The 24,283-nt window shown below is 38.9% G+C and overlaps 1 pseudogene; it reads right to left on the reverse strand.

Annotated features, from left to right (window-relative positions):
• Positions 1-253: 253 nt before the first annotated feature.
• Positions 254-11,764, reverse strand: LOC126011635 (NEDD4-like E3 ubiquitin-protein ligase WWP1; annotated as a pseudogene).
• Positions 11,765-24,283: the final 12,519 nt, after the last annotated feature.

Raw genomic sequence — 24,283 nt, forward strand, 5'->3', positions numbered from 1 at the left:
CAATTTTCCTTGGCTGGGGTATTTAAATGCAAGAGCTCCTTCAAGACAAGTCATATTCATTCTTTTTTTTTTTTTTAGTTTTTGGGCCACACCTGGCGGTGCTCAGAGGTTATTCCTGGCTGTCTGCTCAGAAATAGCTCCTGGCAGGCACGGGGGACCATATGGGTCACCGAGATTCGAACCAACCACCTTTGGTCCTGGATCGGCTGCTTGCAAGGCAAACGCCGCTGTGCTATCTCTCTGGGCCCCATATTCATTCTTGTCCAAATCCCTAGGTCTCTTCTACTGAAAAAAAAAACAGTTTTTTCTTTCGTTGTTCCTAATTCTTATATGGTGGTAGATCCAAGCGATTAAAAAGCATGTATGGTTTCTTGGTAACCAGGTGTCTTTGCCAACTTTTTCAATGCAAAACTTTTGAGGTCCATTACTTCCCATGAGTTTAGCAAATCCTCCTATTGTCAAAAGGCAAGTTCCAGTGACAAACGGTAGAATCTACATTCTTTCTTTTTGGGGGGCGGGGCACACCAGGTAACACTCAGGGGTTACTCCTGGCTTTGTGCTCAGAAATCACCCCTGGCTTGGGGGACCATACAGGATTCAGGAAGATCGAACAGCAGTCTTTCTGTTAGCACGTGCAAGGCAAACACCCCACTGCCTGCGCCACGACTCTGGCCTCTAGAATCCTCATTCTTACTTCATTGTCTCTTTCACAGACTGTCAAAACCAAATGATTTGCTTGATATTTCTTGTGTAATCTTGATAGACAGTATTTCTCTGCCAATATGTCAAGTCCACCTCTTGCATTCCATAGAACATACTGCCAATTCTTTTTTATCAAAGTACTATAGCCATTGAAAGGAACAACTTCATTAAAACCATCAAGAAATGCTTTAGTTTGTTCTTGTACTCCTCGAGAAAAATGCCAGTAAGCCAATCAAAATATCAGTAAGCCAATATATTCATCCTTGTTCTTTTCAGTGACCAGGATATTGGAACCTCCTAGATCATGTGAAATTAACTTTCCCCAAATCTCCATATCAACAGAAAAGAACATTTCTAAGTCACATTCTTCATTGTTGTCTCTTATCCAGATAAGAGAATTATAAAATTCAGTATCAATATATTCCAAATCCTTAATGGTGAGTTTTTGTACTTAGCATCTATTTATAGAATGGTAAAGAGAACCCAGTATCAATAAATATCCCATGGAAAAGTGCCATAGCAATAAAATGACCAATAAAACAGAAGTATGAAGGATAGTCTGAATTAATGGTTGATGTTGGATTTATCTGCATAGACAGAAGTTGTTCTTGTCAGCATACACAAATAAACAATAAATACATTGGATTCAAAGCTTCATGTGAAGACAAGAAAAAAACCAGGGCCCCGGAGAGATAGCACAGCGGCGTTTGCCTTGCAAGCAGCAGATCCAGGACCAAAGGTGGTTGGTTCGAATTCCGGTGTCCCATATGGTCCTCGTGCCTGCCAGGAGCTATTCAGAGCAGACAGCCAGGAGTAACCCCTGAGCACCGCCGGGTGTGGCTCAAAAACAAAAAAAAAAAAAAAAAAAAAAGAAAAGAAAAAAGAAAAGAAAAAAGAAAAAACCACTCTCTTGCTAGATCATTGTGGAATTAGGGGATTTATCTCTCTGTCAATCAACTCCCACATGATTTCTCATTGGTTATTGTTCTATGAATGCAAACCCACTGATTGGTAGTGAAACTGGATGGTCCCACCTTATAGATGTGATGTTTTTTCATAGATAAAAGGAGAGGCCAGAAGAGGAAGTAGGTCTTTCATTTCCGGAGCTTGGTCGTTCAACTTCCTGGAGGGTGATCTTTAGCCTGGAGTTAGGGAAACGTGGGAAATTTTAAAATCTTTTCTTTTTCTTAAATGTGTGTTTGATCATTTGGGTGATCACCTTCTGGTTAAGAACCGTCTCGCCAGTGTTCGGGGTCCAAATGGGAGGATTTAGAGTTTAGAAAATGGAGCCCCATAATATGGACTCAGCTGGATCATGGTGAGCTGATTTCTGGCCTTTCTGGATGGGTTCCACCATTTTGGATTTGTGAGTTGGTCTCTTGTTGGTTTGCAGGTAGGTAGGACTTAGGAACATGGTAAATATGTATGTTTTGTTTGGTGGGAACGTGTATGTTGGTTTCCCTATGTTAAATTTTAAGAATTTTGAAGATAATGAAGATAAGGGCAGAAAATTTGGACTTAGCACAGAAAATGGTGGAGGTTCTTTTAAAATAATATGATTTATCTCAGAAAATGAGATATTTTCAATTTTTTTCTGAAAGAAAAGACTGAATAAACAGGTTTTTTTCTTAACTAAAATCTTTATTTAAGCACCATAATTACAAGCATGATTGTAGTTGGGTTTCAGCCATAAAGAGAACACTCCCCTTCACCAGTGCAACCTTCCCACCACCAATGCCTCCCCCACCCCTGCCTGTATCGAGACAGGTATTCTACTTCTCTCACTCATTAACATTGTCATGCTAGTTGTTAGTGTAGTTATTTCCCTCCCTAACAGCATTCACCGTGATGCTTTGTGTTGAGCTTCATATTGAAAGCCAGTCCATCCGACCCTTAAACTCTAATGTCTCTGGTCTTATTACATTAATGTTATTCATTTTTTACCATTATAACAAGTCAAAATAGAAACAACGAAACTGGTCCTACACCACCACCTACTGGTGAACAGTCAGAAGACCCTTAAGTTCCAACAGCTAGCCTGGGTCAGGCAGGACCTATGGAAAATATGGAGAACCATCTGAATGTTTTGCCTTGAAATGCTGATTTTATGCAAGAAACTAATGTAGCCCAAATAGCTGGGGAAGAGGGAAGATCTATAAACATATCAGCCATACTCCCTTTACCATAAACTTATAGGAAGTGTGCTACAGATCCCATGCCTGCCCCTCTGACTTCCAGGGAAAGTGGGGCAAATCCACTATGTGCCCCCAAATGGCTTGTCATAAGAGATATTGGTATTAGTATAGATTTGGAAGTAAGTTTTTCTTACCAGGAAAACAATTTACCTAATTGACTAGTCCTTAGGTCAGAATTAATACAGATTCTGAAACATACCATTGGAAAAATATCTGACCTCAGGGGCCAGTTCTGCAAGGAATTGGTAATGAGATAGACTCAGAAATAAATTTTCCCAACCAAGAGAATGAAATGGCCGCAACCTATGAAGGTTTAAGTATACACAATCTAAGTCAGCTTCAGAAAGCATGCACTTAGTATGGTCCTCTTGCTCCTTATTTTATAAAACACCTTGGTCTCTTGAGTAATGATACATATTGGACCCACAGAGAGTATAAATGTCTGTCAAAGGTCTGTCTCGATCCATCAACTTTTACGATGGAAAATGTATTTCTATAAGCTGGCTCGGGACAGATTTAAGACTTAAAAACCTAGATCATGGGCCAGAAAGATAGCATGGAGTTAAGGCATTTGCCTTTCATGCAGAAGGTCATTGGTTCGAATCCTGGCATTTTATGTGGTTCCCCCGAGCCTGCCAGGAGTGATTTCTGAGCAAAGAGCCAGGAGTAACCCCTGAGCACTGCCGGGTGTGACCCAAAAACCAAAAAAAAAAAAAAAAAAAAAAAAGTAAAAAATTAGTTCACTCCAGAAAGATAGTTGCAGGCTCGGTAAAAGGTTGACTCTGAAGTGAGTATATCAATAGTTATGCCAAGTTTGTTCAGGGGGCTATAGAGCCATATGCAGATTTTTTTTTTTTTTGGATTTTGGGTCACACACGGCAGCACTCGGGTTACTCCTGGCTCTACACTCAGAAATCGCTCCTGGCAGGCTTGGGGGACCATATGGGATGCCGGGATTCGAACCACCAACCTTCTGCATACAAGGCAAATGCCTTACCTCCATGCTATCTATCAGGCCCTCCATATGCAGATTTTCTAGGCAGATTACAAAATGCAGTTGAGAGACAAGTGGCAGTATAGATGCCAGACGTCTAATAAAAACTTCAGCAATGGTTAATACTAATGGACAATGCCAGGCATATTACACTCTATAAGAGAAAAGAAGGATGAAATGGGATACATACATGCTTGCAGAAATGTCAATTATTATAATAATCCCATACCATATCACTCACAACACTCAACTGATTTGAATAATTATCTTTCTGGATATTCTGCCACTGTACCTTTAACTTCTGCTTACCTTCCCTCACCCCCACAGCTGCACCTTTTAACGCCATATACTATACAGGTAAAGACCCCGGAAAATCAGATCAGTGGCTTGAATACACCTCATGCCATAGTACCCTTAACAGCATATGCTATTCAAATGCAGACTCCAGGGAATCAGACTACTGGCCTTCACACAATCAGAGTATCTGGACTATGTTCAAGGTGTGGTAAGGGAGCTCACTGAACTAAATACTGCAGGTGAGTTCCCCAATAACGAGTTGGCAAATGGGAAAAGAGTTCAAAACCTTACTCATGTGGGCAGTCAAAATGCATTAAGTGTAGCAAAATGGGACATTTTAAAAACCAATGCAGAGAGCAAAACCTCTTTTTATGCCACCTTGGGGATCTGCTCCTTTGAGACCAGAACTAACTCCCCTGTCTTGGAAAACTTGGTAAGTGGGCAACCTCTGGCCCCTCAAACTCAGAACTTTTATCATCAATAATTCAGCTTCCCCATCCAAACCAAGGGAATTCCTCAGCTTAAACACAAAACCTGTCACTGCCGGAAGCTGCAGTTTAGACATTCCATGTCCATGTCCAGAAGAACTGACTATCTGTCCATCTCAATGTCCTTATAAGATTAGGTCTGGTATAACAGGGCCTCTTCCTCAAGGAACAGTGGGTATTATTACAGGAAGAAGCAGTTTAATGCTTAAAGTAATAGTAATTCACCTGGGGATTATAGATTCTGACCATTTAGGGAAAATAATAGTTACTGTCTCAGTACCCACAATCTGGACATTTAAGAAAAGTGAAAACATAGTTCAGATATTATTGATTCCTTATGTTATTTCTGGAAAATCAGAGAACATCAGGGAAGAAGGCTTTGGAAGTACTAACCCTGAGGCTTCTGCTAATGCATTTATAGCATTTATGGCAAAATTAAAAGAGGAAAATCCAATGTTAACTCTTGATATTCAGGGCAAAAAATTCTCTGGTATGTTTGATAGCAGGGCAGAAATATCTGTAATGACTTTGAGAGATTGGTCTCAAAATTGGGACCTACAAGAAATCCAATACAGTTTAGAAGGGATAGAAGGTGTCTTCCCTAGAAATTTTGTTCGCCAGAGTGCTAGATACCTGAAGTGCATAGGACTGGAAACTCAACAAGCAGTAATTTTGTCATTTGTAGCTTCAATTTTCTTGAACCTATGGGGACGTGATTTGCATAAGCACTTGGGAGCAGGATACCACATCCCTCTCAAAAACTCCAAACATTTTAATTCAGAGATTTCTCCTGTTTAATTGGGGCCACTGGATTAAAGTGCCCAGAACCTCTTTGTATTAAATGGAAATCAGATTTTCCAATCTGAATTCCCCAGAGGCCCAGTCATAGCACAAAATTAGAGGTGCTTAGAAATTTAGTTGATAAACAGTTGAGATAGGGACATGTTGAAACCTCATTTTCTAGTTTGAATTCTCCAATATTTATTATCAAAAAACCATCAGGTATCTGGAGACTTTTAACTGATTTAAAGTTTGTTAATTCTCAAATGATTCTGATGGGCAAAATGCAAAATGGCTTACCTTCTCCAGCAGCCATTCCAAGAGATTGGCCTCTAATAGTAATTGATTTAAAATATTGTTTATATTATATTTCTATATACCCTTTTTTGTTTTTTTTTCAGGCCACATCCATTTGATGCTCAGGGGTTACTCCTGGCTAAGCGCTCAGAAATTGCCCCTGGCTTGGGGGGACCATATGGGACGCCGGGGGATCAAACCGCGGTCCTTCCTTGGCTAGCGCTTGCAAGGCAGACACCTTACCTCTAGTGCCAGCCCCAATATGTGTCAATATTTTGGTGATGCAGTTTTATGTCCAGGACATGGAAAATTCACCTATCATGTGTCAATACTTTCCTCAGGTATATTTGATCCATTACATGGATTAAATTTTAATCTCGGCTGAGACTCACAAAGAATTGCAAGGCATATATGAATGTGTTATTAACTGCTTGCAGAGTGCTGGGTTAATTATAGTTACAAAAAAAATCCAGACTCTACTTCCTTTCCTATACTTGGGATTTGTACTGGAGCGAACTTCAGCGTACCCACAAAAATTTTATATTTATCAGAAAAATCTGAGGACCCTTAATGACTTTCAAAAACTGTTAGGTGATATAAATTGGGTCTGTCCATCTCTGGGGATCCCAAACTCAGAACTTAGTAACTTGTTTGGTATTTTGGAAGGTGATCCAGACTTAAATAGTCCCAGTTTTTTAACTCAAAAGGCAGAACAGGAATTAAAAATGCTAAGGACTGGCTTAAGGAGTCCTATCTTACCAGGTTTGTACCTGGAGAGAAAATATGGTTTTTAATTTTTGCTACCCCTCTTTCTCCTACGGGTGCTATTGCTCAAATGCCAGGGCCTCTAGAATAGGTCTATTTGCATAAAAAACAGTCTAGCACATGTGTGCCTTATTTGGAGATGCCAGCTGCTCTTATAATTAAGGCTAAACTCAGAACAGTTTCCATGTTAGGTTTTGATCCAGATTTAATAGTGTTGCCTATTGTTAAAAAGGAAATAGAAAATATAATACCTTCAACGGGCCTTATCTGGTATTTCAGGGGAAATTTCTTCCCACTATTCTGATGGAAAAGTCTGGGGCTTCTTTAAAAGGACTAACTTTGTGATATCATCAGTTATTCACTCCTCTCCTATATCTGATGCCCCGTGTTTTACATCGATGGGGCAGCATCAGGAAAAGGATGTAGGTATACTGGTCCTTCTCTAACCAAAATAGTTCATACTACTTATAAGTTTGCTCAGAAAGTGGAGCTTGTTACTTTAAATAATTTATTATCATGTGTTTCAGAGCCGTATAACAGTAAGTGATTCAGCTTACATGATTGGTTTATTTCCAGGCATAGTAACAGCTTCTTTAGATGCTCATAATCAGATTGTTCAAGATTTGCTACAGCAGTTACAAGCACTTTTACAGAAACATTCTGAGCCTGAATTCTTCAGTGGCTTATATTCTTTTTTCTTTTTTCTTTTTTTCATACCTCAAAGGGATCTTTGGCAATAGATACAGATGTTTAAATTAGTTAGTTGAACGCTTTTTAGAAATGTTTATAATAATGTTCTAATATTTTATCAACAGGAAAACTGTGGTTAGTGGGTTAGAAGATAAACTCTCACTACAGTGCTAATTAGAACGTTTTAATGTATTCCTATTCTTATAATAACCTTTAATGTTTTTGTTTATAGTGATCCATTGAGAGATATTTATTTTGAACTCCTAATGCAGTGCTTATTAAATTGGTCTTTTTTCATTGATTATAACTGCTTGTATGATTTCAGATGTTTATCCAGAGACCCATGGATGAAACATTGAATACTTTGGACTCTTACCACAGTGCTCAGTCATTGAGTATGCTATTTACTATTTATTTCTTATTCCTTCTGGGTTTTTATTATATCAAGAGACTTTGTTTCCAGTGCTTTCTAGAAAGAAATCTGATTATTTCAAGCAGATGATATATACTTTGAGGTGCAGATTCCTTCTACAGTGCTCATTAACCATTTTACTTAATATTTTAAACTTCAAAATTAGGATTGTTTTGGAAATGTTTTATGATCAATATAAACCTTGAAGCTTTTATTTTCAGCAAAATTCAACTCCATCTACGTCAACTACTTTTTGAAGCTGGAAAAGTTTTTCTACAAACATACCAGCTCTATATTTAAAAGTGCTTGTCCTATTTTTACCTGGGTCAATTTTTTTGAATTGATCCTTTTGTCTATTTATGTGGGTGTTGAGTTTGAGTGACACCTATGTGTTTGTCTAATTCCAGTAATGCTGAGAAGTTTTGCTCAGTGCTGTCTGGTTTTGTCTGAAATGTCTATTTATTTGTTAGTTCTACCTTTTATTATACATTCCTTGACTCCTGTTGCCATCATAGGAAGATGACATCACCACTGTTAATTGCCCATTGATTGAAGAGTGGGGAAAGGATGACAACTGGCATGTGAATCTTCAGTGGCTTATCCTGCAAGATGGTGTCACTCTGGTTGCAGATGCTGGTGGAGTCATTTGGGTCATTTGGGCCGTGAGTCATTCTCCACAGTCACATCAATATTGCTGAAGTTGCCTTTTTACCACTTCACTCTACCTTGAGACTGTTCGAGACTGGTGTCAACTTGGGAGAGAGATCCTTAACTTTAAATCATCCCTAGAACTGTGACTACGGCCAATCAGTTTCTTGGGCTCCACATGACTATGTAACTGACTGAAATTATGACTCAGAATTTATTTACTCTTCAGTCATTATTTTAACATTTAGAAGAGATATGTACATTTTCTTTGTATTATTGTCTAAGTGTAATCTTTAACATGTATATCTTTTAGTGTATATTTTATTAAGTAGTTATGGCTTTCTCCTTTTATTTAGATTAGACAATAATTTATTTATTTATCTAATTGTTTAGAATTTAATATATATGGTACCCTTGAAGTTGTAATGTAATTTGTGTATGACTTTATGTACCTCTTACTATCACTTTTTTAATAATGTAAAATGGGATATGTAGGATTACAGGATTTGTCTATCTCTATGTCAACCAATTCTCTCATGGTTTCTCTTTGGATGTTATTCTATGAATGTGCCACCTCCGACTGATAGTGAAACCAGATGGTCGCACCTTTTAGGTGTGACATTTTTCCATAGATAAAAGGTGAGGAAAAAAGAGGAGGGTGTTCTTTTATTCTGGGAACTTGGTCATGCAGACTGGAGTTAGGGTAAGGTGGGAATTTTTAAAATCTTTTATTTCTCTAAGTGTGTTTTTGATCATTTGGGTTAGCACTTTCTGGTTAAGAATTGGCTCACCAATGTTCAGTCGGAACTGGAGGATTTAGATTCTAGAGACCACCATAATCAAGTCCTTCTTTTCCTCTAAATTTTACATATATTTGCCTCCTCAAGTCATAGGTTTTTAATGCCATAATCTGTTGGAAGGAATCTTCAAACAATATCTTCTGGGACACATTTATCTTTACATGATTGGGTAGTGCATTAGATTGGCACAAGTAATGGAAGTGGGCAAGTTTCCATCGAAAGCTGTATTCATAAGAAATTTGTGGACCACCTTTAGTTACAGATGACTTCCCATTTCAAGGATCTTTGAATATTCTTGTTCTTATATTATGATCAGCAAAGTATCTAACACCTTCCCAACTAACTAATTTTGTAACTAATTTCTCAGCCTTCTGGAAGAGGCTCTTCACTCTGTAAGCCTTGAATACTTGGGTCTTCCCACTGGGTTGTTTGTATGTTTCACAAATATTACTCTGTCCATGGAATCCACTCTTATTTTCCAGCATGGTCGCAAAGACCCACACATATGGGTCATTTTCTGCAGCTAGCATTGAAGTCAAGTAGAGGTATCATTGGTTAAACTGTTGCATATCTCCTTGCAGTTGGTTCCACTGAAGTTGCCACTGTTCAAAATTTCGGACCAATTCCATGATGGTCTGCTGCCAGGTAGTTGTTGGTGTTATATACAATATACATAATAGATCATCTACCATCATCTAATAGGTCATCTACTCTTCTTTTCCAACTGGGAGACAAAGGTTGTGGCCTCTCCATGTGGTTGTCTGAGTGTTATGATCCACATAATAGGTTCTACCATGAGGATCCTTCCTCTGTTTCCATCCAATTGGCAAAGTTTCTGTGCTGGAATTTCTTGTTTTGTTTTGTTTGTTGTTTTTTTTTTGGTTTTTGGGTCCACACCCAGCAGTGCTCAGGGGTTACTCCTGGCTGTCTGCTCAGAAATAGCTCCTGGCAGGCATGGGGGACCATATGGGACACCGGGATTCGAACCAACCACCTTTGGTCCTGGATCGGCTGCTTGCAAGGCAAACACCGCTGTGCTATCTCTCCGGGCCCATGCTGGCATTTCTTGAGTGCTACTGAGCAGGCTCTGCAGACCCATCTGACTGTCTAACTTGGTAGCCTCAAAAAACAGAACAAGTTCCAGAGCTAGTAGTGGCAGGGTCTATGATGCTTCCAGCTTCAGAACCAATTGCTGTACTATTAGGAAGAATACATTTATCATTTTCAGTGGAAGTTGGGATTTCCTGAACTGGAGGATCTTCAACAGTAGTAGTAGAAGTTCACTTTGAAGACAAAGCAATTTCTTCAGATGCTACTGCAGGGGCTAGAGCAGTGGTGCAGCAGGTAAGGCCTTTGCCTTGCACGTGACTGACCTAGGACAGACCAAAATGCGATCACCTGGCATCCCATATGATCCCCCAAGCGAGGAGCGATTTCTGAGCACATAGCCAGGAGTAATCCCTGAGCGTCACAAGGTGTGGCCCAAAACCAAAAAGCAAAAACAGATGCCTGCAGTACCCGTGGTATTGTCAATTGTTGCAGATAAGTATTATTCAGTGTCATTGGTGGGCTCAGATGAGAGTGGTTTGGGGCTGGTGTATTTTAAGATCTGGCAGCAACCTGAGATGGAGATGAAGATATGTTGCCTCCATTAACTACACATGAACAGCTTGAGTTTGAGACTAAGGTGCATGATTATTTACTCCATTAGTACCTTCAACAGTCAACCTGGTATTTCCTCTTGAATGAAGGTTCTCCATTTTCATGTAAGACACCACCATTTTGCTGGAGATGAGCTACAGTTTGTTAGAATTTTTTTTCTTTTTTTGGTTTTTGGGTCAGACTCAGTAGTGCTCAGGGGTTACTCATGGCTCTACACTCAGAAATCGCTCCTGGCAGGCTCAGGGGACCATATGGGATGCTGGGATTCAAACCATTGTCCTTCTGCATGTAAAGCAAATGCCTTACCTCCATGCTGTCTCTCCAGCCCCTTGTTAGAATTTCTTGTTCAATCATCAATCCGTCAAGCACAATTGTGAATTCACCAATTTGCACTGTGCCATTCTTGTTTTCCATGGAGAACTTTAATTGTTCTTTCACTTTTTCCAATTTTCTGTTGTGTAGCAACAGAGCTTGTTTCAAATCTATAGTTGCCTTTTCTAACAAAGCATCTGATTTTAAATGATTTAATTTTAAATCATTTAAAATGATTACTGTGAACTCGAAATTCCAATGTAGTCTGTGGGGTCACATTTATAATTAGCCTGTTCATCCCACTTTGTGTTATAAGAACTACTGGAATTTGTTGTTATCTCAATTTCTTTTTTCTTTTTTTTTTTTTTTTTTGGTTTTTGGGCCACACCCGGCGTTGCTCAGGGGTTACTCCTAGCTGTCTGCTCAGAAGTAGCTCCTGGCAGGCACGGGGGACCATATGGGACACCGGGATTCAAACCAACCACCTTTGGTCCTGGATCAGCTGCTTGCAAGGCACTGTGCTATCTCTCCAGGTCCTGTTATCTCAATTTCTACATCTACAACTACTTCCGTATAGATTGCTGTTCCAAACCAGTTCTTTATTCGTTTTAGTTTGGCACTAGAAACAATTACCATTAACTGTACCCTTCTACTATGGTTATTACTAGTGTCAGACCTTGGTGAAGCAGTGGCCATGTCCCAAAACTCAGCTTTAAACTATGTACCAGGAACTGTGCCACACGCTGAAAATATAAAGATGAATAACATACGATTCCTTCTTTCAAGGAGCTTATAGTCTAGTGAGGAGACAAGCCAAGCTCTGAGTCGATGGTGACATTGCCTCCCGGAGTAGTGGGCGCCCTGTCCTCAGTGACTGCAGCGTCAGCCTCACTCAGTCTCACTAAGGTGTCAGCCACTCAGAACCTGCACCCCCGACAGACCTCACCTCGATGACACCCAGTCCACCCCCCACCCCAGCCACACGCCACCCCCCAGCTAGCCGGCCCTCTGCTTCCCGCCTCATGGTGCACTTAATGTAAATACAGATGCTAGTATTTATTAAAGCTTACATGTGTAATGTTATCTAAAAATAACAATAATAGGGAAAAAAGGCAGCAAATAGAACAATATGCATGCGGTACTACTGTGGGGTAGAAAATGGTGAAATTATAGATAATTATAATATCAATGCTGAGAAATCTCCATAAAAGCATTAACTTGCTTGGGGCCGGCGAGGTGGCGCTAGAGATAAGGTGTCTGCCTTGCAAGTGCTAGCCAAGGGTCAGGACCACGGTTCCATCCCTCGGCGTCCCATATGCCCCCCCCCCCAAGCCAGGGGCAATTTCTGAGTGCTTAGCCAGGAGTAACCCCTGGGCATCAAATGGGTGTGGCCAAAAAAACAAAAACAAACAAACAAACAAAAGCATTAACTTGGTAGGAATAGATCACCTCTATGAGAAGACAGGTACACCAAACTAGCTCTTTAAGGTGTATTTAGGTGTATTTAAGGTGAATATAAGGTGTACTTAGAAACACATTTTCTGCAGGCATGCCTCTCCTCTTGCACACCACCATGTATGAGAGCATGTTGAATAACCTTTATAACTTTAAGGACATAGTCTTTGACAGGCTGGAGAAAATCCAGGGGAAATAAACTAGGTTTACTTTTCACTGCAAGTAGTACCATGAGTTAGCTATTCTCAATAGCTAGCTAGATGTATCGATAAACAATTATCTTGGACTTTGTCAAAGAATTGAGAACTATTGTTATATACTCATGTGAAGCCTGGAGCAGAAGGAACTCCATTTTGTCAATCCATAGTTAAGCTTCCATTTAAGGCTAATAAAGCTAAGTTTCCATTTAAAGGCAGAGTTTCTATGCCAACAATAATGACACAGACCCCAAGGCCCTAGAAACCACAATATACCACCCTAGATATGTAGCTATAAAAGGACATGATGAAACACCCTAGACAACAGTCAGTCAACTTAAAGTTCAAGACTTCCTATTTCTAGCCCTATATAACCTGGCTTGTGATCTCAGGGAGTTGCCTCCTGCAAGAGATGTTCCTGATCATTCAATTTGTAGCTTGTTGGTTGAAATAAAGCTTGGCTTTATATCAGTTTTGTGGTCTTTTCCTTCAACTCCAGACCCCTAACTCTGACCCTGAGTATATTCTCAGATAATTTCTAAGTCTGCCACCTTTCCTTCTAGACTCCCAAACCCTACTATCACATTCACAACTATCTGTTTTATTTCCCATTTTGATAGAACCAACTCAAATTTAGTATGTTCAAAACGAAACTATACCTCAGTAAGTCACTTCATCCTCTTGTTTTTATTCCATTATTTTAATTGCCTTAGTTTTAAAATTTTAGTTTCGCTTCATCTCCTTTGTTTCCTCCCATCCCCTCTTCCTCCATTCATTTGTTTCCTCCCTTCTCTATTAGAGTAGAAAGGATATAGGATTTAGATCTCAGCAGACTTGAATTCTGTTTGGGCTTCTTTTATACATATATGTGATCATCAAAAAACTTTTCTTATCTCACTCCAAATGTTTTCTCTTTTGGGGGGGTCACACCTGGCAGTGCTCAGGTGTTACTCCTGGCTCTACACTCAAAAATCACTCCTGGCAGGCTCTGGGGACCATATGGGATGACAGGTTTTGAACCACCATCCCTTTGCGTGCAAGGCAAACGCCTTACCTCCATGCTATCTCTCTGTCGTCCCCCCCCCCCAACTGTTTTCTAAAATCTGGGTTATCAATTATTTTCTTTTACTTTTTTTGTAGAACCTGATATATTTATTATCATATTTTTAATATACTTTTATTTAAGTAACATGATCATAGTTGGGTTACAGTCATAACCAAAACACCCCCCCTTCACCAGTGTAACATTATCCCCTCCCCTCTTCCCATCCCCTGCCTGTATTCGAGACAGGCATTGTACTACAGTTATTTGTTTTTAAGTTCAGTAAGTTGTATTTTTTTTTCCTTAAAGGATAAGAGTAAAAAAATATAATAAAGGTGTGATAGTGGCAATCGCCGTTGTTTGCATAGGTCCAGAAAAATGGGAAAAATGGAAAAAAATCCTTGACCTGATTACAAAAAGGCCTCACCACAGAAATTTATTGGCGTAAGATCGACTCTGGGTTCCAGGCATACCAGTCCGTCCAACTCAAGTCATTCTCCGTGGTCCCGGTGAAACTTTTTCACACTTTATCTATTGTTGGTATCAGATTCTTATATTTAAAGACTCTGGATTCTGTACATTTCTTTCATCGATGTCAGGCTAATGTGGAGTATCCTCTAGTTTCAGCATACCATTAAATGCAGAGCGATCTGCCCTACATGCAAACTGTTGCTGAATCTTCTGGGTGTTGGGAGCACTCTTTGGAGTAAGTCAGTGGTAAGTGGTAGGTCTTCCCTGGTAGAGACTTGGATCCTGGTAATGTTATAGACAATTGTGGTTGTTTCCATAGATGGTATCCATTGTTCAGGTGTGTGTGGGTGTTGCCCATTCTTCTGAGGCCTGAGCCAAATCATTATGCCAATGTTCAGGGTAAAAGGCCTAATTACATTACCAAATTTGTGTTCTCATCTCTATTAGATAAGAACTTGTTTGCAATTATTTTCTTAAGAGTTGGTTTCCCTAGAGAACTTTAGAATCTTTTATCTCTCCCATTTCACCCACTCCCTACCCTCAAGCACTAGAAATGGTTAATCCTGGGAAACTACTCTAGTAAAGAGTTCTAGAATGAAGAGATTTCAAGGAGTTAAAACTCTGACTTCATTTAAGGGAGGTCAACTACAGTCAGTGGTGGTGCCAACTGATACCTGGAGGTGAGTGTCCTACCCCCAAATAAACATCATTATCACCTAAAAATAATTATATATAGGTAATTGATACTTTGGTCAACTTTTCCCAGCTGTCCAAAGAGGAACTTTTAAATTTTGCTTTTTGGTTATTTTGTTTTATTTATATGTTTTGTTTTGTCTTTTTGGAGCGGCATGATTAACATATGAAAAACTTATTTCTGACTCTGTGTTCTAGATTCACTCCTGGCAATGTTAAAGTGATTATGCAGTCCCTGGGATTGAACAGGGGTTCATGCAAGGCAAATACCTTAATTCCTATGCTATCTTTCTGGCCCATATTTTTATTACTTTCTAAGAAACTGTATTTCTGTAGCTTGACTCTCCTGTGAATATATCTACCAATAAATGCATCTCTTTATAGGTTTTCCATCCTTTCCTCAACTATTGCTTTTCATATGACCTTATATCCATTCCATATGAGGCTACCAAAAATAAAAGTCTTCCTAAAGTGTAATCACATGCACACCCATGGTTCTGTTCAAAATTTTAAATAACTCTCAATTCTTTAAGAATAAATAAAGAACAAATTCCTTTTCTAAGCCCTTTAAAATAGGGCTTCAAACTAGTGCATATATATATATATGTGTGTGCCTTTGTTTTCTACATCATTCTCTTACATCCTTAATGCAATTATTTTAGTTTAAGTCTCTTTTAATCATGTTTAGTCTGGTTACCTTTCTACAATATTTTTTCATAAAGTTTCCTTTTTTCAGACCTTTCATTCTTAAACCACCTGACTTGTGAAATCCTTACAAGTCCTTCAGATTCCATCTCTAATATGATTTCTTTCATACTGGCACTTATTTTTATCTTATGGTTTAGGTTATTGTCAATGTATTTATCAAACCATTAACATTCTATCTACTAAATATTGGAAGAAGTTATGCTTTGGATTTAGGGAAACAAGCCCATTGTTGGATCTCAGTTCCATAACCTTGATATAATCCCTCTAATCTCAATATGACCTGTAAAATAGACATTTAAAAGCATTTTGGGGGCTGGAGAGATAGCACAATGGTAGGGCATTTGCCTTGCATGCGGCCAACCCAGGAGGGACCAGATTCGATCCCGGCATCCTATATGGTCCCCCAACTTACAGGGGTGATTTCTGAGTGTAGAGAGCCAGGAGTAACCCCTGAGTGCCACCAGATGTGTTCCAAAAAACAATTAATCAATCAATAAAAAGCATTTTCATTATGAATTATAATGATAGAAATAATCTTTCTTATGGTAACTTATCTGTCATTATTGCTGGATTTGTTTTCTGGTGAGTGAGACTCCAAGAAAAACTAGATTTGACTCCTGACTCCATCCACATTTTGGACACATCACTTCATCTCACAAGGTCTTTCTCCCATTCTTGATGTGGCAAGGGATGAGGGAAGGCTTTGCTATCTGAATCCCAGGCACCCCACATAATTACTCCCTCGACTCTACTGACCTGCCTTTAGGTCCATACCTTATATGACCACTAGCTGGCAGGATTGCATCATGGTGTGCTGACCACTCACCTCTCTACCTCCATTTCCTGGAAGGATTTGCTTTTAGTAACTGAGGCGAAACAAAAGAAAGAACCTTACAGCCTGGCTGCTGTCAAGACCTGAGTGGAATCTTAAGAACCGAATATGGAGAAAGGGAATCAAAACTTACCCATGCCTCTGTGTAAAGGAGACACTACTTTGCCTACATCATAGAGAAGGGACCAGAATTCCTAGGGCAGCTGGCATCTTCCCAGTAGACTTATAGGTGGCCTAGGTCAACACAAAGGCAACTTATGAAGAATCTATAGCTGCCTTGTCTTAGAAAACACACCATGAAGCCTATGCGAAAACAAGGAATTTCAGTCAGAACGTTCAAATATATTGGAAAGTTACCTTCATTTTAGATGATCTCCTTTGGTAAAAAAAAAAAAAAAAGAATAAATGCCAATACTGTGGCTTTTGTGAGTTGTGTTTTCAGCTCCCAGGCTTTTTGAAAGTACAAGATGGTGGGGTCTGGAAGGAGTGTAAAGATGCCTGCACTCACTACTCCAAGAAAAATCCTGGTGATGTTGGCCCAAATACTGGTAATACTCAGCATAGTATTTGGAATTCCTGTACTGTGGGACAACTCCAACATTTTTTTAATACTGTCATCCCTGGAGGAATAGAACAAATTTAAATGCCAATGTGTATCTGAAGACACCGTATGTTCAGAAACCAAAGAAGTAACAGAATGAACAACTAGCAATAAGAGCTTATTAAACCTTCTGACAGTGACTTAATTATCTCATTGTGAGATATAATAATTTTCCCAAATTTTCTTGTTGCTGAGCTCCTTTTCCTTTTTCTGTGTGTGTGTGTGTGTGTGTGTGTGTGTGTGTGTGTGTGTGTGTGTGTGTGTGTGTGTGTGTGTTGTTTTTGGGTCACACCCGGCGGTGCTCAAGGATTACTCCTGACTCTGTGCTCAGGGGGACAGGCTCGGGGGACCATATGAGATACCGAGATTCAAACCACTATCCGTTCAAATCAGCTGCATGCAAAGCAAACACCCTAATGCTGTGCTATCTCTCCGGTCCTTTTCTTTTCTTTTTTTTTCTCAAAATAATTTCACTCCCATTTACCTTTAAACAAATGTATTATGATTACTATGTTATATCAAATATGTCAACTATGTGATACATTGTCTTTAAATAAGTAATTTATATTAAAATCATAAAACAGAGCATAAGCCAAGTCTCTAAACATTTGTGTTCTGCCTGTCAGTACAATAAGCCATGGAAATCCTAGGAAGAATATAGACTTTGTGAAAACAGATTTGTTTTGTATCCTGCTGATACCATTCCTATGAGCCCAAATACATGACTTACAAGTCTCCTAATCGACAACATGGAGTTTTAAGCCTATTTTATAGGTTATCGAAAAAAGAATGGGCTGAGCTATCACATAGAAATGCTCAATGTATTAATTCAGACTGATGTTATAAAAATGCAAGATAGCAGTGATTTCAAACTCACTTAAAATTTTGCATAAATTTTGTTTTTCTCAAGCGTTTTTTCTTTATGACCCACTAGGATTTCTACATTTTTAAGATGTATTTTTTATTACCAGTGGTGCTTTTCACTATGGTATAATATATTTAATTTAAAACGGATAATTTTAACCAGAGCTAGATGTACAAATCTAGGGCATTATATATGTTTATGTAATGAATATATATAATATATTATTATATAATAATAAATAGCACTCCCATCAACTTTCTCTAGACATTTCTTACTATCCCAAGCTGGGGCTGGTGAGAGCACAGAGAAAGGGCGTTTACCTTGCTTGCGGCCAACCCAAGAGGTTTAATCAAGTTTGATTCTCGACATCCCATATGGTCCCTCAAGCCTGCCAAGAGCAATTTCTGAGCACAGAGCCAGGAGTAACCCCTAAGCGCAGCTGGATGTGGCTTAAAATCCAAAAAAAAGAAAAAAATGTTTACACATAAAATCACTTAATTCCAAAAGATCTATGCTGACCTATGTTCTCTGTAGTTCTATTCAAACATTTTAGGGTCTTTTAACAACTCAAGTACTCGACAGCATATGAATGATTGTGATATAAAGAAGCATTCTACACATAATGCTTCCTACTTGGTTAGGAAAAAATAAAAAGAAGAGATTCTGCCTTTTGCTATAATTTGGATGGAATTAAAGGGCTCCATGTTAAGCAAAATAAGTCAGAAGGAGGAGGACAGGTTCTAGATAATATATTTCATCTGCTGTTTATAAAACGGGCTGGACAATGGAAATGAAAACAAGGCTTTTGATTATGATAACAAAAGTGAGATCACCAAATTGGGTGTGGGGCAGGGAGGGCTGGAATGAACTAGAAGGGACATAAAGAACAGTGGTCAAGGGTGTGGAACTGTATGGTGGGGGTGGATATACAGCCTGAACTCTAACACTAGTGTAATAATAGTTGCGTGTTTTTATTTATTTTTATTTATTTATTGTGTTACACCCGGTGGTGCTCAGGGGTTACTCCTGGCTCTGTGCTCAGAAATCACTCCTGGCAGGCTAGGGGGACTATATGGCATGCTGGGATTCGAACCACCATTCGTCCTGGCTCTGCTGAGTGCGAGGCAAACGCCCTATCACTGTGCTATCGCTCTCGCCCACATTGGGTGTTTTTTAATAAGAAACCTTTTTCAAGGAAAGTCAAACCAAAATTAAAATGAATTAATTTACCTAGAATTTAGACTACTTCTGGGAAGGATGTAGGAGTATTTTAATTCAGAGAAGAGCAGTTAATTGGAGTGATGATTCCCAAATATTTAACTGTGGGCAGTGTGATAGCTGATGAGCAGCAAAAAAGAAAAAAAAATTTAAGGACACTTTTAAGAATTTTCGGGGCCGGAGAGATAGCATGGAGGTAAGGCGTTTGCCTTTCATGCAGGAGGTCATCGGTTCGAATCCCGGCGCCCCATATGGTCCCCTGTGCCTGCCAGGAGCAATTTCTGAGCCTGGAGCCAGGAATAACCCCTGAGCACTGCCAGGTGTGACCCAAAAAACAAAAAAAAAAAAAAAAAAAAAAACAAAAAAAAAAAAAAAAAAAAAGAATTTTCATAGAGCTAAATTGATCCCCTTTGGGAAACTAAATTTGGGATAAAATTTCCTTTTGTTTATCAATTTAAACATATTCTTAGTGAGCCCAAATTTAAAAACATGCAAATCTACATCACCTCTGAAATGATATTGGGGGCTTTGTGTTTGAGTGCTCCCAGCTCCCAGGAATTCCTGAGGAAGAGGGATGTTGCCATGGAGAAGGACAAGTGGGTTTAGATGAGGCTCAGAGAAGGCTTCGTTTAAGATGAATCTCATACTCGGGCCTTTCCAAAGAAGCTCCTTGTATAGTCTGATAATCTTCAGCCCTTTTTCAGGCCCCTCTCCTCTGTGACCAGGCAAAAGGATTTAAAGAGGCAGGAATCAGAGGCCAGAAAAATAGCCCCAAAGTCTGGAGGGCATAGTCTGTGTGGTGAAGCTCTGCATTAATCCTGGAATGTCCCCCAGACAGTCCTGTATGTGGTCCCAAACTAATCAATTAATAAGGGATGGGAATCTGTTCATGGTTGTTTTTTATTTTTAGTGGTTCAGTCCAACCCTCAGAGAAAGATGGAAAAATATTTTCTGTAAAGGAGCAGATACTATTTTAGGCTCTGGGAACTATAAGATCTATGTTATGAGCATTCAGTTGTAGTCCAGAAAATGAAAATTTATAAATAAGATCACAGAAGTGTACTCCACTAAACCTTAATTCATACACACAAACACACAGACACAGAGACACACAGACACACACACACACACACACATATCAGATTTGAACAATAAGCCATCATTTTCCAAGGACAGTTCTAACATGAAGGAAGAAAGTTGCACACATCCTTGATCAATCAGTCTATGGAAGGAAGTTTGCCACAAATAGTGGAGTATTGCATTTATGGCAGGTAAAGAACCACTATGGCAATGATAGTTGGAAATGATCATTCTGGACAGGAATTGGGTACTGAAAAAAGATAAAATGGTAGGCATGATACCCTGTCAGTAACAATATTGCAAACCACAGCATCTAAAAGGAAAAAAGGGAGGGAGAGAGAGAGAAAGAGAGAGAGAGAGAGACAGAGACAGAGACAGAGAGAGACAGACAGAGAGACAGAGACAGAGAGAGAAGAAAAATGTCTGCCTTAGATACAGGCATGGGGAAGGTGGAAGAAAAACTGGAGATATTGGGAGCAGAAATGTGTACTAGTGAATAGTGTACATTGTATATAGTGTACATTGTATATATACAATTGAAATTCTATTATGAACAACTTTGTGGAAAAAATAAACAGCCAACTATATTATGAACAACTTTATAACTATGTTTAAATAAAGTGATATTTTTGGATTTTTGGATCAGTCAGGAAAAGACATCCCACAGACAGGAAACCTATATGCCACAGACAAGCTTGTATTTTGAGTCTAGCATAAACAGAGTACTGATAGCATCTTCATTGCTAGAATTTTATAACTAGTTGTGATGTACCAAGCCATCTATTACACCCAGTTAATAGGCTATTTTACTTCATTTTCACAACCACACTGTACATATATATTACTATAATTACTCTAATTTCTAGTCCACAGAAAATGCGAATTGGGAGTAATAGAGATCAGATTTACCTTCCAACTTTAAACAGCTAAAAACATGAATATGATTTTTAGAGATTCATTAAGAGGTAGAGCAAGATAGGAGGCAAACAGAAAAGTTGAGCCTTCCTATACCCAAGCTCACTGTCTGCTAGGAAACTGCAGACAAATAGAAGAAGAACCAGAATTTGGGTATCTGGGTGGGGCCTATATTTGGTACTCAATTATGAAGCAAGATAAAATTCTTTTTGGAGCCTAGAGAGGAGCGAATAATGCAAGAGGGAGCATCAGAGACCTGCCTCCAGCCTCATGAGCTCTGTACAATCAGTACGCTTTTGTGGAAGAACTCTCTGGACTGGAGAGAATCAGAGGAATGCAACACTCCCCAGAGCCCACTAGGGGCTGGTGGTGGTTGAAGTTTCTTCAGCCAGAATACAGAGGCATGCTACTACTTAAAAGATGTCTACCACCTTAGTAGTGTGACTAAATCAGCTCAGAATTATACTGAACTACCTAATAAAAACCAAAGGCAAGGGCCAGAGAGAAAGTACAGCAGGTAGGGGTTGTCTTACATGTGGGCCACCTGGGTGCTTGATCCCCAGCATCTCATATGATACCCTGAGGAGCCCTGACAGGTGTGATCCCTGTGCACAGAGCCAGAAATAAGCCTTAAGCACCACCAAGTGTGGCTTCCAAACAAAAGAAGTCATTTTTAAATTTTTTTTAAAAGCAACTCAATTGTATCCATTAAAAAGAGGAGAGGCTACATAAAAATGGGAAAAACCATATGTAATATACAATGTCTGAACATCTAATAAAAATCAGCAAGCACACAGGAGCTGGAAAACAGGACCCAAATCTGAGGAGGAAAAATTCATCTAGAGAAACAAAGACAGAAATAGATAGAGAGGGGCCAGAGAGATAGCATGGAGGTAGGGCATTTGCCTTGGATGTAGAAGGATGGTGGTTTGAATCCCAGCATCCCATATGGTACCCTGAGCCTGCCAGGAGCGATTTCTGAGCCTAAAGCTAGGAGTAACCCCTGAGTGCTGCAAAAGAAAGAAAGAAAGAAAGAAAGAAAGAAAGAAAGAAAGAAAGAAAGAAAGAAAGAAAGAAAGAAAGAAAGAAAGAAAGAAAGAAAGAAAGAAAGAAAGAAAGAAAGAAAGAAAGAAAGAAAGAAAGAAAGAAAGAAAGAAAGAAAGAAAGAAAGAAAGAAAGAAAGAAAGAAAGAAAGAAAGAAAGCAAGAAAGAAAGAAAGAAAGAAAGAAAGATAGAAAAAGAGAGAGAGAAAGAAAGAAAGAAAGAGAGAGAGAGAGAGAGAGAAAGAGAGAAAGAGAGAAAGAAAGAAAGAAAGAAAGAAAGAAAGAAAGAAAGAAAGAAAGAAAGAAAGAAAGAAAGAAAGAAATAAAGAAAGAAAGAAAGAAAGAAAGAGGAAGTAAGGAAGAAAAAAAAAAAAGAGAAGGAAGGAGAGGGAGGAAGAAGGAAGGAGGGAAGGAAGGAGGAAAGAAAGAAAGAAAGAAAGAAAGAAAGAAAGAAAGAAAGAAAGAAAAGAAAGAAAGAAAGAAAGAAAGAAGAAGAAAGAGAAAGAAAGAAAGAAAGAAAGAAAGAAAGAAAGAAAGAAAGAAAGAAGAAAGAAAGAAAGAAAGAAAGAAGAAAGAAGAAAGAAGAAAGAAAGAAAGAAAGAAAGAAAGAAAGAAAGAAAGAAGAAAGAAAGAAAGAAAGAAAGAAAGAAAGAAAGAAAGAAAGAAAGAAAGAAAGAAAGAAAAAGGAAGGAAGGAAGGAAGGAAGGAAGGAAGGAAGGAAGGAAGGAAGGAAGGAAGGAAGGAAGGAAGGAAGGAAGGAAGGAAGGAAGGAAGGAAGGAAAAAATCTAGCTTGCTCAGGGATGAGAAAAAGGCAATGAGAAGGTGAGTTGTTGGTCATTAACTTCCAGAGGCAATTCAGTGAACTAAGGAGTAATAACTGTTCTTTATATCCAGGGAATTATTTCCTCTCATTCTGTGTTTCCCAGCACCTTTAAAAGAGGAATGTATAGTAGGGCAACATCATTTCCTTCTCAACATCTAATTTTTCTCTTCTCTTTCCCAAATCCCTTTTTTTCTCTCCTTTTCTCATTATTTCACATCCCTTCTTTGTTCAATTTCTTTCTGGACCAGGAGGCATGCATATGTAATACCACTTTGCTACCATATGAGAAAACAGTCTAAGATTTATTATGACATTGAAAAAAGGCATAAAATGCACCATACAAATCAGCAACACTAAAATCAGACCTATTAAGGTTGAGATCAAATCAAGTCAACTCGAGGTTTCACTTTGAATTTCCCAATATGGGAACCCCTGCATCTCCCCATCCACATCACCTCTGTATTACTTTCTCTAACCCACAAAACAAAATTCAACATAATGGATCAAAATCGTTTTATCATGAGAACTTTCCTACATGCATAGGAAAGCCCTAATCAATGAATATGAATATTCAATTTACCTGAAAGATTATTTTCAAGCAAAAATTACAAGTGAGCACTAAAATTGAGTTTTACATGTAAGACTAATATAATTTTTTTTTAGCAAGATTCCTTTGCTTCTGTGTCCTCTGATCACATAAATTGGAGAGTACAATGGATAAGGTGTTTTTGCATTGCATGCAGCAAGCCCAAGTTTGATGCCTGGCACCTTATATACACCCACCCCAGAATTAATAGAAGAGCTTCCTGAGCACAAAGCCAAGAATAAACCCTGACAACCATTGGATGTGTTTTAATTCCACAGGTCTAGACCAATGAAACTAAGGTTAGACTGAAATGTGACTCCTGTGCCCCAAAGTATATTTGATATAACCTATTCCACATTCCTTCTTGGTTCATGTCATATGTCTACAAAATGTAACTCACAATACTCCTAGTAGAGTGCTCTCTCCACCCTGACACTTGCTTATTAGGTGAATAATTACATCCTGAGCTTGAAAGTCATAAAATTGTAGTTCTTACTTTTGGCTAATTCAGCGAGGCCCTCCTTCCAATTAATGAAATGATTGAGGTTTTATGAGACACATACTTGTGAGTTTGTGTCTGCAGCATTTCATTGATGAATCATGACTGTGCAGCCACCCACAGACCAGATGGAAATGATTGGAGATTATTAAATAAAATATTGTTAGGTCATTTCCAGCATGTAATCAGCAACAATGGCTGTGGTTAGACTT

This window comes from Suncus etruscus, chromosome 6, assembly GCF_024139225.1.
Source record: "Suncus etruscus isolate mSunEtr1 chromosome 6, mSunEtr1.pri.cur, whole genome shotgun sequence".
NCBI classification, from domain to species: Eukaryota; Metazoa; Chordata; class Mammalia; order Eulipotyphla; family Soricidae; genus Suncus; species Suncus etruscus.